This window comes from Poecilia reticulata, linkage group LG10 (assembly GCF_000633615.1).
Source record: "Poecilia reticulata strain Guanapo linkage group LG10, Guppy_female_1.0+MT, whole genome shotgun sequence".
In the NCBI taxonomy this organism is placed as follows: Eukaryota; Metazoa; Chordata; class Actinopteri; order Cyprinodontiformes; family Poeciliidae; genus Poecilia; species Poecilia reticulata.
Genome location: NC_024340.1, coordinates 408617 through 423990, shown reverse-complemented (window position 1 = coordinate 423990; position 15374 = coordinate 408617). Strand labels below are relative to the sequence as shown.

Here is a 15374-nt window from a genome sequence, read left to right as displayed (position 1 = left end):
TCACGAAAGTAAAATGTTCGTTTTTATGGCGCATCTGTATCTTATTTTGAAGGGATATGTAAACGTTACCATAGCGACCAGAGTCAGCGCGTTTGGGCTGCGGTCGAGAGGAGATGAGTAGAGCTTGAGTCTTAAGTCTGGTTTAGACASAAAGATTTAAGAATTGTCGGCCGATTCTCCAAACCTCTGTGACCACAGAGCTGATAAAAGTACAACAGGTTCGATCGGTTCGTGTCTCCAAGGCAGAAGCAACACGAACCGATTCCATTCACGAACATCCCGATTCCAGAGGATAATCCAGTAAAACCCCCAACATAGCATACGGGTTTTTAGAATAACCAAACACGCATGACGATGTAGAAGCAATAGTGATAGTTTGTGGAGTCATTTTAAGAGATAAAAGACRTAACGAAAAGAAAAGGCGGTGGATAAAAGACGACGGGAGCAGCCGCTCTATTTGCTGCACTGATTTGGAGGTGAATATGTTTTTTCATAGTTAACATTTTTAACTGAATAAACATAATAATGACCTTTAGATTTAATAATAAACATTTCCACATATCATCTCCGATATCCACGGACTCAGTTGCGCGATATGTCGGCTGTTTGGGATTCCCCTCTGTTCTGACGTCACCGCGCTTTTTGATTGGCTACCTGTCACATTCAGCAGGTCGTATTCTCGTTCCCAGACATGAAAAACCCCACAGGCTGCGATAAAAACTCCAAGACAACCCAAATTGGGTATATTCAGGATTTAGCGGGAACACCAACCCCTCCCCCCCCACTGGCCGCAGCAAACTTTTCCAAGTCTTGACCGGTCCGCGGTAATAAAAAGGTTGGGGACCACTGCACTACATGTGTCAAGCTTGTTCATGGAGCCTGTATAGGATTATGTTTTTGTTTCCTTTCAAAAGTTTTATCTGTGAATGTTGCTGTTGAATCTGGCATGTTATACATGTACAAGGAAATGCATTTTGGCTAACGTTAAAAGTACTTGCTAATCATGAAAAGTAATAAGAAAAAGAAAAGAAAACTCTTCCAGAGAAAACAGAGGGAAAGGTAACTGATACAKGTAATGTCCTTCAAATGCTCTACAACTAATACTAATTTTAAATGTCTATTTATCTAAATGTTTTGGCCCAATATAACTGCTCAGATGGCTTCCAACAGACCCCCTTCCAATTCTAGTGATGACTCTGCCTAATCCCCAACCTTTCGTTTCAAACCTCAGATAAAATATGGCATTTTCTAAGACCTAAAAATTCAATCGGTCTCACATACACATAAATATGAACATATTCATATTAGTCTAGTGAGTCCACAGTCCCACACACGTTTAAAAAGCTATTGATTCAGTTGTTTATTCAAGGTATTAGCACTAAGTCCTACTAGACCTTCAGAATGTTTTTTCCATAGCTGTTTAAACCTAATTAGATTCCCAAAAAGGAGAAAACATACAGCAGACAAAGCAAGTGAACGAAGAAGCATGCGTGAAAGGGCAACAAGAGGAGTGCCGGAGAAAGGCAACTCACTGGAGTTTACAACACAACAAACTAGTTTTCTGGCATGCAGAGACGAGACACACAGAGAAACAATGGGATGTCAGTGAGTCCCCGTGTCTGAGGAAGTTTTCTGCAAAGCATCAGGAAGGCCCTATATCAGACTGACGGATGAGCCATGAAGCAGGCCGCAATTGACTTCATTTGGATTGGAACTGCTTTCAATTACTGCAAGTGTCACGCTGGCTCTTGGCCTGTTGCGGGCCTTTCAGAAACACAGGACTTCCTATTGTTGAAAAGCCAAAACTGCAGAGGAACTCAAGTTTGATCTATTTTGGTTGTGTGTGAATGTGTTGGTTTAGGTTGGCACTGTGTGCAGGCTGAATAATGAACCTCAGGGCAAAGACTCTTTGACTCAAGAATTGCACAATGACTGTTGTGTGGTTCCATACATCTCTGAGTTTTGAATTTCGGAAGTGAATGTTAATTTTGCAAGTTAGTGAGCAGATTCAAAACAAAAATTTTATGAGTTCCAAACTTTTAGCATACAAGAGTCTTTTGAGGTAAAAACTAAAGAAATTAGGAAATTAAACGTAAAAATATGTGGGAAACTTAAAATGGATGCTCAAAAGAAGTTTGAGCCTGCAAACTATTTCTCAGCTATTATTGAGAAATGATTGCTTACTGGAGGGGTGGACTCTCTTGAAGTTTGAAAGATTTTAATCCAATAGATTTACCTTCATAAGTGGAGCATTCGGTTTTCGCTATGATGCTCAAGGAGATGGAAAAAAAAACTGAAAAGAATGGGAGGAAGGTCAGAAGAAGGTTTGAAGGAGATAAGAATAGAGGATAGAAAAGAAGGATAGAGAAAGGGACAAGACAAAATCCTAGAAGTCTGCTTTTACACATGAAGAAAGAGAGAAAAAAAACTGGCCCAAGAAACCATACCGACAAATAACATATGCATATATAGTAATAACAAATAGAACATCACTGAAAAGTACACGATACAAGTTAGCACAAGATGTATTTAGTGTCATCCAACATAGACAATATGAATATCATACTAAATATGAATATTGAGCTTTTTGCATGAAAGGAGAGAAATATGTGGAGACGCACTTCATGTTGTCTGTTATGTTTATGATCTTTGCCTGTTTCTGTTCCAAAGGCCAAGGAAACCCCATTAGAGTTAATGGTATCAGGAACTAGTTGTCCCATAGGATCTGAGAGAAGATCTTTTAGTTCTTACTTGAAAACTGAGAGATCATCAAAGGGTTCTTCAAGCTAGTAGGTCTAGAAAAAACAAGTGGAAAAACACAGACATTGCAAAAATCAACCTTCCATGGTCGTCTCAGTCCTCAGACTTAACACTTAATAAACACCCTTAGGTTATCTGGAGAACTGATGATCTACACAAGGAATAATCTGATGCATTTCATTCAGTATTTTACAGTCTCCCAAAACTACACATGAAGTTCTCTTTTTGTGAACTTCTCAACAATTTTGGAAAAGTTTGCTGCGGCCAGTGGGGGGGGAGGGGTTGGTGTTCCCGCTAAATCCTGAATATACCCAATTTGGGTGGTCTTGGAGTTGGGTTGTTTGGATGTTCGTGTGTGGTGCGTTGGTCCTGCCTTGGAGACACGAACCGAACGAACCTGTTGTTCTTTTATCAGCTCTGTGGTCACAGAGGTTTGGAGAATCTGCCGACAATTCTTAAATCTTTCCGTCTAAACCAGACTTAAGACTCAAGCTCTACTCATCTCCTCTCGACCGCAGCCCAAGCGCTCTGACTCTGGTCGCTATGGTAACGTTTACATATCCCTTGGTGTTTATGTTTATGGTCTTAGCTCAGTTTTCTGGGATGACTTTCCCCATCGCCTGCCTTATTAAAATTAGTCGACCATACTTGAAAGCTGAGTCTGTGCATGGGCTCATGCACAGACTCAGGATGTGCATGAATATGTACAATTTAAATCAATTGTATATATTTTGTCAAAAAGGGAGGCTAAATGTTGGAGTAAAATCATGCCAGAAGCTTATTGACAGCACAAAAAGCATGTGGTCGAAACGCAGTACACACCTTAAAGTAAATGAGCAATGTTGACCATGTGTCTCTTACACTGCAAAAACACCAAATCTTACCAAGTATTTTTAGTTTAGTTTCTATTTGACATATCTTAGTACACTTAAAATAAGACAAAACTGACTCACAAGTAACTTTTCAGCAAGATACAGGAGCTTATTTTATGTCAATAATTCTTGCATGTATGTTAAAAAGAATTAGATCCACTATAGCACAGTGGTCCCCCGGTACCGGTCCGTGGACCAATTGGTACCGGGCCGCGCAACAAATAATTAAATATTTCCGTTTTATGTAGTATTTGACTCTGGAGGATCTTTTATTTTGAAAATCCTTTAACCAGATTCTGTCGGTTACTTGCGCACCAACATTGAGCCCACAAGCAGCAAAATGAGTAAGAAACAGATCAGACATCTTTGGAAAGTTTCTTTGCAATCTCCTGCTCTTATTAGTAGAACTTGTGAGTCTTAAGTCTGGTTTAGACGGAAAGATTTAAGAATTATCGGCCGATTCTCCAAACCTCTGTGACCACAGAGCTGATAAAAGAACAACAGGTTCGATCAGTTCGTGTGTCCAAGGCAGGACCAACACACCACACACGAACATCCCGATTCCAGAGGATAATCCAGTAAAACCCCCAACATAGCATACGGGAATTTAGAATAACCAAACATGGATGACGATGTAGAAGCAATAGTGATAGTTTGTGGAGTCATTTTAAGAGATAAAAGACGTAACAGAAAGAAAAGGCGGTGGATAAAAGACGACGGGAGCAGCCGCTCTATTTGCTGCACTATGATTTGGAGGTGACTATTTTTTYATAGTTAAYATTTTTAACTGAATAAACATATATAATAATGACCTTTACATATAATAATAAACATTTCCACATATCATCTCCGATATCCACCGGACTCTCAGTTGCGCGATATGTCAGCTGTTTGGGATTCCCCTCCATTCTTACATCACCGCGCTTTCTGATTGGCTATCTGTCACATTCAACAGGTCGTATTCTCGTTCCCAAGCAGGGAAAACCCCACAGGCTGCGAGAAAAGGGCCAAGACAACCCAAATTGGGTATATTCAGGCTATAGCGGAAACACCAACATGCAGAAGCCTTATCTGAAAGTTAAAACATATGCAGATGTGCACAAGCTGTAATGAAGTTGGTTTTTCAGAGTGCATGAGCAGATGTCTGCATGTGTCAGCCCTAATGAGACGCTCCAGGTCGGGGAACATCTGATATCCTCCTGGTAGCTGTTGGGATCACAGGGAATAGAAATCCGAAAATGTCAAAGTCTTTTCTAAATAACAGGCTGAATAAAGGCTGAGTTTGATGTGAAACGTGGCGGTGAGAGCAGAAATGTTCCAGGATGGGGTCATCCTTCTTCCCTGTAACTTTTCAAAGTCCAGAATATAGTTTGATACTATTCTTCATACAACTATGTGGGAATTTAATAATAAAAGGACAAAGTAAAAGAAAACTTGTAACAAAGAGAGAACATCTGAGTAAGGAAGGACATGAAAACAAATACAGTATTATACAAAGACAGGTTTTTTCTGAATCTTTCAGAAACCATCCATCAGTCTTATTGTGTATATCTCCGTGCTCGTTAAATCCTTCAGGGATTCGTAGGAAGCTGAATTACGCTCTAACCCTGAATGGGTGGATTGCAGTGTACACTCAGGAATGATCCATCAATCTGCCCCTCAGTTCATCTACCCCAAAAAGACAGGGAGCCCTGTGACACACACACCACTGCTCAGATGGCTGTGGAGAAGAGAGAAGCTCAATTGATGATTTATTTTATTAAGGGAAAAATTATTTATCCAGACCAATCTGACCACATAAGAAAAACAAATCGCTGCTGTTGTTTCATCTTCAATTAGCTGTGCTGGATTTCTGTAGCCAGAGCTACGGCCTGATAGCTGCCTACATAGGACTTTATTATTTTCCAAATTCCGTCTTATTTATTTATTCTTTTTTTATTTTATTTACCAGATTCCACTTTTTCCATTTCAACCACATTTATTAACCCAAAAGTGTGCAATTATGGTGTGATTTAAAAATGAAACGTCGACCTCTAGTTATTGATACGTTCTCTTTCCTTTTTTTCTGTTTCACAAACAAAACAAATTGCTGTGGTTCAACAGGACATTGGTTTTACAAGGTGTCACCTTGTCAAAAAGGGTTTCCCCTCATTTTTCTTTAAAGAACTCAAACATTATGTTCAAAACCAAGAATCTATGTTTAACATAAAAAGAAAATCTCCCTTTTAAAAATGCTTTAGAGTTGAACTGAAAATCCAAAATACTCATCATGCAAAGAAGAAAAAAAAAACCCTGTGCACATTTCCGTAACTAGCAGGTTATTTGTTCATTTTAATTTATTCCATCTGACACAGAAATCTCCATTGAAGTAATGACTTTCAATGTTTTGGCTTTAGTAAAGCCTTTAGAGGCTGCTGTACTGAAACTACTGCAGGGACAATATACCTGTCACTGTCATTAAAAAAAGGAAAAAATAATAATTGTAGAAATAACTCATTATTTCTACACTTGTTCTTTGGCTTTTCTGTTTCAAAGCAAAATCACAAAAAACACACAAAAAAAACATGTTTCTTGTTTTTCCACTTTTAAAAGTTGAATCTAAAAATGTAAAATCAAGCAAAGTAAAACTCAAGTGTTTGATTTTCACTCTCAATCCAAAATAAAATACACGGTTGTTGTGGAGATCCCAAACATGACGGAAGTGGCCAAAGAAGAATTGTTCATGGTACGGTCATCAGCTCTCAATGAGACAATTAGTCAAATCTCTGGACAAACAGGAAGAGATTTGGACTGTTTCCAAAGTGCTAAGTTAAAACATAATGCACCCAGAGTTCAGGTCATGATGTCAGGTTCCACCAGAAGGTCACAAATGTTGACAAATGTTGCAGTATCAAAATGTAAAGCTTGTCTTTGCTTTAACAATTAAAATAACAATATGAAAAAAACAGAGCTTTCTTTTAGTGTTCTGACTGTTGGTTTTCCTACTTTAGTTTTAAAACCAAAAACTATAAATAAAACGACACCGACTTGTTGTCACTTTATTTTGAAATGGAAAAACCAATGACCAAATCATACACGCAGCAAACAGATTACTTGTGATTGTTATATTGTACTGTAGAGCTAGCTACTTTTCAAGCACTGATCTAATAGCTTTGAGTATCAGACTGACTCTTTGGAATCAGGATCATTATTGGAGTCTTCATAGTTACATGTTTTGGGGTTTTATATCAGAATCATTGACAAACAAAACAGCTGGCTGAATATTTTCCACAAACAGTGATTTTATTTTTCTACCTAGGATCGTACGTTTTTCCTGACCATCAGCAGAAGTTGTGAAAATCCAACAATAACAGATGTCCATTCTCAATCTCTGGGGAAGAAAGCATACAATCTTAAAGTCAAATGATGTTTATTGCTCCTTGTCATGTTACTGCAGCTCTCTCTCTGCTGACAGCAGGAACCCTCCTGCCAACGCTTTGGTCAGTGCTCCACTCGGAGCTTCCTTCCTCTCTGACAACTTTCTAAATGCRGCTCAGCATGCCTCCTTGCAGTCAACAGAGGTGTTGTGCGTGACAGCGTGTGTTTGTGCCTCCATTGTCAAATACACACTCTCTGAGACCAAACTTAAGGATGGCTTCTACCTGCCACTGGAGCCCTTTTCTAAAGTCTCTGGGGAAATAAACCCAGTGTGTCCAGGGCTCGGTGTCACAAGAAAACCTATTTGTTCTCTGAGACCTGTTTCTTTTATGTTCTTTTGCCGTTAAGGAGAATCTCTTGTTTCTCCTTAAACACTTTATTCGTATATAAAAAATTGTTTTGAAGATATCTGCCCTTGGACAATTGCGCTTTTGTTCTTAAAATGTTGGATATAAAATAGTTGCAGCTTTTTGAAGTGGTAGACTCAGTACAGTTAGGTTCTGGAACATGTACAAACAAAATCCATCAATCTATCCTTGGAACAAAGACAACAATTTAAACTGAGTTCTCCATTTTTGGCCCAAACCAGCCTTTCAGTATAATGATTCCAATAAGGCTTGGGTTTTCACTGAGGTGTCCACTATATTGCCCAAACTATTGAGAAACACTTCCACTTTTTTGACTTTAGGTGTTCCAATCACTTCCATGGTAGGGGTTGTATTAAATAAAAAATCAAGGCATGCACCCTGCTTCTGCAAACATTTCTGAAAGAATAGTTCTCTCTCAGGAGTTCAGTATACTCATACTTGTGCTCATACAACAGTCAGCTGGGGAATGAGTGCTGTTATGAAATTGCAACTTCCTGTTGCGATGCCTTCATAGAATGTGTCTTGATACAAATGTACATCCAGCTCTTTCTTTAAGGGGTCCAGACTGCTGAAACCTGTTGAACCAGACCTACAGGGGATCTGTTGACACCAAAGTCTTGGAGGATTTGTTCAGTCTGGATTCATTATAGGAGCTCGGAAAATAAACTTCAAGGGTCTTTTATTATAAACTTTGGCTCAAGCCAAACTACTGAAACCAGGGGATACACCGATCCACCTTTTTCACTTCCAATACTGATACAGAAAAACAGTGCTGAACTGACTCAAAACATTTCATTTTTGTACTGTGTTGTTGCGCAACAACCTTCTCTCTCTCTCTACTTTCCATTCTGAGAGGAGGGAGACGTTGCAGCCAGCTCTCCATCTAACGGGTAAATTGAGTTTTCTAAATCTGCCTGGATTTACCCTGTCCAGAACTGAAGTAAACTCTGTTTAAGATGGCATCGAGAAAGACTAGCATGGTTTTTAATGACCTGCCCCTCCAGATGTCCCACCCTTCTTCACCCTGTAAATTAGCCAGATTGAGCAACCTGCAATCAACTAGCTTCACAGAGCACACCTGTTAACGGYCACTCTTTCTCTTTATTACAACGTGCACTTGTTACTGAACAAGGTTGGTTTTAGTGACTCGTGCGAGTCCCAAGGGTGTTATTTTGGCTAAAAGCAATCTATAAAACATTTTCCACTTTTTCCTCCCTGAATTAAACTTTATAGCTATTTTATGACCATCAAAGAACTTTAAGGTGACTCATTAATTGAATGTCCACAACATCTTTTAGATTTTCCTAATTATTATTAGAAAGGCAATTTTGCAAGGGTTAGTAGAGAGTATAGGTACATCAAATTTGACAGGTGGTAGTCAAGGTGCGGTCCGGAAGTGGGGGAGGGGCAACGTGGGAGGTCCGGAAGTGGGGGAGGGGCAAGGTGGGTGGTCCGGAAGTGGGGGAGGGGCAAGGTGGGTGGTCGGGAAGTGGGGGATGGGCTCGGTGGGTGGTTCGGAAATTGGGTCCAGATATTCGAGGTTCTGACCCATAGCAGCAACTATTGCTTAAATAAATGCTTGCGCTAACTGCGGAGTATGTTTATGTTTTTTTCTCTCTCTCTCCAAGCAATAGAAAGTTTCAAGATGCGCGGGATAAAATATGCGACCATCTCACTGCTTAGAATATAACGTCAAAAGAATTTCACTACCTCGGTTTGTAGGAACTTCTATGGATAAATACCCTTAATTCTTCTTTATTTGAGTAATTAAACGCGATGTTTTATCTCCTTCAGAATTGGATGCGGCCTAGATCAGCTGGAGTGGTCAAAAAGTCTCGCAGAATGTCAGACAGAATGTTTACAGGGGATCGATTCGTTACTCAGTTAACTTTTAGCTTTCTGCAATTAAAGTGAGAGACAAACTAACATCACTACCTTTCCAGAATTTGTCCTCGCATCAGTGTAAATTCTACTTTGCTTCAGTCTTTTTCCTGTTGTTGAATCAACACTGACCTTCTCAGTGCTTCATGGTTTCTCCAAAATAGTAAAGGTTGGTTTAAACTTATAGATTTTTTTCTGTAACACCTACTAGTGTGATACATTTCAGTAAAAGTTCCTCATCTGTAAATGTATTTCTTAAGAATATGTGACAGGGACTAAACAGGCCCAGGTGAGGCTACTAATATTTATCTTTCAGCTTTCTCCAAAGTTGAAAGTTTTTTTTACACTGCACAACCAGGCTCCAAAAAGTTGCTCCAACATGGTAAATTATTTGGTTACCTTTAAAATGATCTACAGCTTTTGTCTTTGACTTCTACGCTGTATGTTTCTTGGCCCTAATGATTCTTTTACTCCATCTATTATCATGCTTAAGTGTGTTCACTAACAAAATACAGTACACCTGTAGTTGTTGAAGGTTCCATTACTAAAATGTACAAATGATCAATGTGTACCACCAGTCTGTATTAAAATATTTAATACAATTTGTATTATTTATTTAGATTTTATGTTTTTATGTGAGCACTTGGTTTTCTATCGATTTATTCAACCTATGTAAATCTATGTAAATATTCATCAAACTGAATGGCCATTCTTTTTCTTTTCTTTCAATGTTTGTTGCAGAAATTCAAATATATGCTGGCTATAAACCAACAATTCAATCAGTGAATCTTTGCTTTTTTTTCTCAAGTAGCCCCTCTCACAGAGACTTACTCACATCTTCTGACACCTAGCCCAACTTATAATAACATTAATTAATTAATTAAGTTTGCTATTGGTACACTTTACCTAAAAAATAAATAAATAAAATAAAATGACATACTCACTACACAACCAGGCTCCAAGAGTTGGTCACAATGTGGTGAATTGTTTTGATACCTTTACCTGTTCAATAATGTTCACTAACAGTCAGTACACCTCTTGTGATTGACAAGCTTATAAATGATCAATGTCAGTATGCTTTCAAGAAGATCACATCAGTCAGATTAAATAAAATACCATAATACTCAAAGGAATCAAAAATATAGTTCACAAAATTATAGTTTCAGGAAGCTTCGACTGTATGAAAGGAATGATTGAAATATACTATGATATACTATATATGCTATATATATGATATACTAGTATACTATATACTATTCAATTTGCAGAATCCTGATAATAAAACTTCAATTGTGAACTGAATGATTAGATTGCAATTAGAGAATGAACAATGATATGAGGACAAATTCTGGAAAGGCAGCGATATTGGAGTTTGTCTTTTACTTTAACTGCAGAAAGATAAAGATTAAATTTGAGTAGTCTCATGAAGGTCTGTTTACTACCTGTCACATATTCTTAAGAAATACAATTACAGATGAGGAACATTTATTGGAATGTATCACACTAGTAAATGTCAGAAAAAAAATCTCTAAGAGTTCAGCAGGGTCAGAGGTCAGCCCCTCTTGCCTAGCTATATGTAGCCAAGTGGTGAGGTATTGTTTCGCAGTGGCCACCAGAGGGAGCTGTGTGTGCCAGCTCGTTAGAGAATGGGGTGTTTCTGTTGAATGATGTCTGGTTCTAGTTAAACAATGATCTGTTATTTCCCTGAATGTGTGTTTATCTGACCTTGCTGTGCAGTGCCAGTTGGGGTGGATGGCCCGTTGCTTTCCGCGATTTCGAGTTGTAAGCCAAGTTTACTATGTGAGTGTTTTGAGATTTTACACTAGGTTCATCATATTGTAAGAAGTCTGTGTGATTTTATTTCTTTTCTTTTATAGAAGCGTGCCTGCTTCAGTTGTTTATGCACTCATTAAAAAAAGAGATTTATTTGATTCCTGCTATTAAAGTAGCTGTCACTATAAGATCTTTAACCAAAATTTACCATTCTGTATAACTCCAAATCAATTTAACAATACTCTTATTCTTTTAGAGTATTCGGGAAATAAAGAAAACCCCATTTATAACTTTGTGTCTGGGTTCCTCATTTTACCAGGCTACATATAGTTTGTATTATGTCCTGTTTAAGAGTATGAGGTGGGGATCACCGACTGTTGGCTAGCTATAGGTTATATTATATCCTGTTAAAGAGTATGATTTTTCCTTCAGAAGGATTGCCTAATGTATCCTGAGGTGGGGATCACCGGCTGTGGGGTCAGAGGTCAGCCTCTCTTACCTAGCTATAGGACATATCATATTCTGTCAAAGAGCAATGAGGGGGGCATCACCGGCTGTTTGCTCAGAAATCAGATACACACGCACGCACACACAGCAAGACTCTCTAGTTTCTCTGTCTCTTATGGAACAAGAGTTAAAGGCACTTAATTACAACACTGTGTATCAAGAAGACAAGCTGTTTAAAACCAGAGGTAGTTACAACATTCCTGATCTAATTAAACATGGTTTAGAATATAGTATATTTATTTATTCACTATTCACTTACAATTATTCTGTTTCTATTGGTTAATTCAAAGAGTTCTGAAGGAGTTAATGGTGAGCATGGCTCTGTTTTCCAGCTCCTCTAGACTAGCAGCAGCAATTAGCAAACACTTGGAGGAACTGCTAATCTGCTGTAAACAGCCTCATGGAGAAGCCTGGTTGTGGTTGTGGTTGTGATGGCGTACTGAAGGCTGATGTGAAAAAAAAATTATTACCAAGCACTGTTCAGGTAAAATCACTCAATCAGGTTTATTTATGAATTGTGCACAACTCAGAGAGCTCGTAGGACAATCAGTAATGAAGGAGTTCTGGATTAAAAGCTCTGCCAGGCAAAGACAACACATGAGTTTTATACCAAGGATAAAGGATCCAAAACAAATGGGTGAGACAGTCTGGTTCTCATGCAGCTGCGGGAAACAAGTCCCAACCTTGTGCATGTAACCCAAATAGTTCTTTTGGTGAGAGTTCACAAGCATTTCATATAACATGATCAGCAGATGTTAACTTATAGTAATTTTCCACCACAAGAAAATGTGGTGGAAAAAGTCAGAAATGGTATGAGCTTCTTATCTTAAGAACTTCAACATTAATTTAGCATCTTTAGATATTTTTAGTAGTTCTTCCTGATATTGACATTTATCAAGAATAAAGCCAGATTATTATTGCCTATATATATAGCATAGTATTTTAGTGTTTTTAAAGTAAAATGTCATTTAAGGATGGTTACTGTCCTGATTGAGAGTTTAGCTTATGAAAATGCCACTAAATATCTTTCATTCATATTTCATTTGGAACTTTACAATTAACACCTCAACAGGGTTCTATGAATAATATTATTGTAATAATCCAGATCTGGCCACTGTGAAGGTGAAGTCCAGGCGCCACATGTACATGTAGACAGAGTTTTTGGGAAAACAAAGAATCAGTATGCTACATTTCAAAGTACAACTGGAACATTTAAATAAATATTATTTTCTTTGTTATTTTATTGCATGTTATGGACCTTTAATTAATTTGTTAAACTATTTATTTCAGCTCCGAGGTGGAGCTTTGGATAAATCAGCAGGGCATTGAACAAGCAAAATCACAAAAAAACAACCAAAAAATATGTGGTTTTTTGTTTTTCCACTTTTAAAAGTTGAATATAAAAACGTAATTCATTCCACACTATTCAAACTGAATTTTTGTACAGATTAAGACTCTTGAATCTTGGGATCCATGCTGTCAGTTGCACGTGAAAATGCAACTGACAGCATGACCTATTTTAGCTAGAATTTGAATTCCAACTGGGAAAGTTGAAGATTGCCAAGCAAAGATGGTCTTTCATGAAAGTTTTTGGAATTAACTATTCACTGGCACTTAGGAAGGTTAGTACTGAAATAAACCACAGTGTAAATATGAGCATGTTCCTTTTGCATCCAGACTAATATTCTGGCTTATATTGCTAAACCTACTGTTCACACAGGGCCCACAACAAGCAGGGAGGGAATAGTTTCAAATCAAAATGGCTTTTGATCGTTGCATCTTTTCTAAAAATTGTGAGAGGCGGTTAAGAGACCAAAATTACATCAATAGTGATGGTTGTTCTGTAAGGATTCACTCACCTTTTAAAATGGTGCAAATGCTCCTCAGCTGCACCTGGTCCATTAAACTGAGCTACTTTTAGAGCGATCCAACTGAGGAGCAGGAGGCAGATAAGTCATGTTTCCCTAAGAAAGAAAGGAAAATCAGGGTACTGAAAAAAGATGAAAAAAGAAGGAAGTGAAATGAGGGGAAGCTGCTGTGTACTTATTTCACTGAGAAGCGAGGTGAGCAGTGCTGAACTAAAACACAGTTTGAGGTCATATCAGGCAGCTGTTTGAAACTAAAGGTAGAACATTAACTGTTTTGTTTTGACAACAACGATGATTTACTATCAAAAATTCATCAGCATCACATATTTCATCGACATGTTGTCGGACACTTCCTGGTAACAATGTTTGGACCTGTTTTTCAGTGATTGTTTGGTGATCTTTGCGACAGACTGGCGACCTGTCCAGGGTGTACCCCACCTCTCGCTAAGCTAAGACTGCCCAATCAACTCTCCACTAAAAGCCATCAAACAAAAGATTTGTCATCAGTGGCAATGTGAGTGAGGTTGCATCATTAAAATCTTCTACCCTTTGAGATCTCAAAATGACAAAGCCAATTCAATTAAAATGTACAATTATTTATTATTATGGTAAAAAAAAAAAAAACAACAGGATAGTTATTACACAGGCCTATTCAATGAACTAGAGCATTATTGAAAGCTAATTTATTTCAGGAACTTTACCACTAAGTGAAACACAGAGGAATGTTTTCAGTCTTTATTTCTGGTAACTACGGGGATTTTTTGCTTACAATTAGCAAAAACATGGCATTTAACGTTAAAATATTAAATCAGACCAATACAAAAAATATATACTTTTAATGCAAAAATGTGAACATTTTGAAATGTATGTTTAATACTTACTTAAAGGTTTTCAATTTTACAAATTAGCTTAATCGGAGTGCATTTTTTAATTTATTGAATATGACTGTATTCCACTCCTGGCATCACCATGATAAGTTATTATCATGTTTCTGTGTATTATGTTTTGGTGAAAACATACATGAGAGATATTGATCCAAGTAAGCGAAGGGGTGTTTACACACATTTCCTATGCATGAATTTCACTGCGTCATTGAACTTCTCATAAATATGCATCATGAAATCGAATAAAAATCGAAAATTGAACTAACCTCTACTCACCCCCACCGCCAGTCCCATCAACTGAACAGCGCAGCTCATTCAGAGCCTAAACAGAAACAAGCCAATTACCAAGAGCCCACCCTCCCCATGACACGGCGAGGACATGTCACACTGTCTGAGGAAACAATTGACCTCTTCCCTCCAAGCAACAACGGCAGACAAATCAATGAGCGCTGGTCGATTTCTACAGGAAAAGTCCTCCTTCTCCACAAGAGCTGTATTGCGTAGCAGAGGAATGGATGTACAGAGGCCTCTTAAAGTCCCTACCCCCCCATCTCCTTGACTCTGATAGTACGCACACTTCCAAAGCCTTCGGTGCCCGCTCCCTCCTTCCTCTGCTCTCAGCATGGAAGTGCCTCTCTATGAGCTCTCATGGAAATGAAGCGGGCGAGGAGAGAAGTGGAGATTGAGAGTAATTCTCGGGGATAGACAGCATGTGTGAAGGGATTTGTAGGTCAGAGAGAGATGGAGACAGAGGAGAGGGTTGGGCAGACTGAGACAAATATCTAGAGAGGGAATTGTTTGTGTATCCTGGGGGAGGGCTTGGAACGGGACGAGACAGATGGAGGGTCTGCCAGTGTAATCAGTGAAGTAGCAGTGGTGGTTAACAGTTGATCATTCACCCCAGTTCACTCTCTTCACAGCTGACAGACTTGGCTCTTTATAAGTTGGGAAACATACAGATCGACTGCAGCATTTAGAAAAAAAAAGCTGCTTTTTTTATGAACATCGTATACTTAGCTTGTTTCTGAAATGAATCGGAGGTTG

The 15374-nt window shown here is 38.4% G+C and overlaps 1 long non-coding RNA gene across 1 annotated transcript in view; it reads right to left on the bottom strand.

The window, feature by feature from the left end:
• Positions 1-13708, bottom strand: part of LOC103470848 (uncharacterized) — a 65599-nt gene extending 51891 nt beyond the window's left edge. Inside the window, exons 1-2 of the long non-coding RNA XR_534541.2 lie at positions 13622-13708; positions 13438-13542 (exon numbers count right to left, since the gene is read on the bottom strand). This is a non-coding gene — a long non-coding RNA (uncharacterized LOC103470848). The remainder of the gene's footprint in view (positions 1-13437; positions 13543-13621) is intronic.
• Positions 13709-15374: the final 1666 nt, after the last annotated feature.